The sequence below is a fragment of the Ailuropoda melanoleuca genome, chromosome 2, assembly GCF_002007445.2.
Source record: "Ailuropoda melanoleuca isolate Jingjing chromosome 2, ASM200744v2, whole genome shotgun sequence".
In the NCBI taxonomy this organism is placed as follows: domain Eukaryota; kingdom Metazoa; phylum Chordata; class Mammalia; order Carnivora; family Ursidae; genus Ailuropoda; species Ailuropoda melanoleuca.
The window spans coordinates 108,809,026-108,811,253 of NC_048219.1; positions in this window are offsets into that span (position 1 = coordinate 108,809,026).

The window sequence follows — 2,228 nt, forward strand, 5'->3', positions numbered from 1 at the left end:
ATTCTCTTTGTGCCTGTATTTGTGAGATCACCCAATGGTTTTTTATTTTCACACTGTCCTGTCTGGGTTATCTAAGGATCTGTCACTCTCATAAAATGAGTGGGGGAGCATTTCCTCTTTTTCTGTTTCTGAAACAATTTGAATAAGATTGAAAATATCTGTTTCTGTGATGTTTGGTAGAACTTACCCATGGAATCATTTGAGGTTGGGTTTTTTTGTGGCTATGTTTGTGTGTGTGCATGCCTGTGTGCATGTGTATTTGTGTGTGAATGAATTTTAAGCTATTCATTTTATTTACTGATAATAAGACCATTCAAATTTTATACACTTCTTGGACAGTTCTGGTAAATTTTATTTTTCTAAAATATTATAACTTTAATCTGAATACTCAAATGTTTATGGTATTGTTGTTCTTAGTATTTTCTTATGATTTCTGAAAATCTCTGCTGCAATGTGATTAGCTTCCTTTCTACATTTCTTTTTTGGTGGTTTATAGGCATGTGTGTAATTTTTTTTATTTTTATTTTTATTTTATTTTATTTTATTTTATTTTTATTTATTTGACAGAGATAGAGACAGCCAGCGAGAGAGGGAACACAAGCAGGGGGAGTGGGAGAGGAAGAAGCAGGCTCACAGCAGAGGAGCCTGACGTGGGGCTCGATCCCATAACGCTGGGATCACGCCCTGAGCCGAAGGCAGACGCTTAACCGCTGTGCCACCCAGGCGCCCCATGTGTGTAATTTTTTAATCAATCACTGTTTTCTTTGCCAGTCTTGTCAGAGGTTTGTTTCTTTAACTTAGTCATTTTTAAAGTAGTAACTATTGCGGTGCCTGAGTGGCTTAGTCAGTTAAGTGTCTGCCTTCAGCTCAGGTCATGATCCCAGGGTCCTAAGATTGAGCCTGGCATTGGGCTTCCTGCTCAGTGGGGAGTCTGCTTCTTCCCCCCTTCCCACTTGTGCTCTCTTCCACTATCTCTGTCTCTCTCAAATAAATAAATAAAATATTAAAAAAAATAAAGTAGTAACTATTGGTTTTATTGATTTTTCCATTGTTTCTTTTTATTCTATTAATTTTTCTATTGATTTTAGAATTTCTTTTATTATCCAGTTTTTAATGGGAGTTTCCTTGTTGTTCCTTTCACAACTTTGAGTCAGATGCTTAGCTCTCTTAAGTTCTAACATATGTATTATCTAAAATTGCTTGTAAGTACTGCTCGAATTGCATCCCCCACATTTTGATATGTGGTATTTTAATTTACTTGCAATGCAAAGTATTTTCTACTATTTATTAAAATATTTTAATTGGCCCATGAATTATTTCCAAACATATGAGAGTTTCAGGGATTATCTTTTTGTTACAGATTTTTTTTTTAAGTAGTCTCTACTAACAACATGGGGCTCAAACTCACAAGCCCGATATCAGGAGTCACATGCTCTACTGACTGAGCCAGCCAGGCACCAAAGATTTTATTTACATATTTATTTGAGAGAGAGAGAGAGAGTGTGTATGTGTGTGTGTGAATGCAGGCACATGCACAGGGGGGAGGCTAAAGGCGGGGGGGAAGGACAAGCAGGCTCCACACTCAGCTCAAAGCCCATCGCAGGGCTCGATCCCTCAACCCTGAGATCATGACCTGAACCAAAATCAGAAGTCGGAAGCTGAAGTGACTGAACCACCCAGGCACCCCTTTTGTTATAGATTTTTATTTTTATTGTATTATGATGAGAAAGAGCATGGTTATGTGATATTTGTTGTTTGGTATTTCCTAAGATGACTGTGAGTCCTAATACTGTGTATTCTTTAATTCTTAGGTACAGAGATTTGTAGATGTCTATTGGATCAAGCTTGTCAGTCACACTTTTTAAAACTTCTACAGGCTGACTCTTAAACTTTTCTAAAGGTTTTCTTTTTTATTAGATGTTTAATTATTTTAAATACTACCTTGTTTTATTAAAAAAAATTTCAGATCATAATTCTATTACCTCAGGTTCTTAAAGTCTAATCTTGTATTTATGGTGTTTTCTGTCTTCTGGTTGTGGTGGATTTCTCCTAGTGGATTTTGACATTTTTAATAGGGAGCTTATCTTAGGTTAACATTTTCCCTTCCATGAATTCCTTGTGGCATTAATGGTTATTCTTTTAGCAAGAGCTAAAAGTCAGAGAGTTATCACTGGCCCAGGCACTGGGGAGTTCCTAGAAAATGTGGATAAATTTGAACCCCAGGTCTG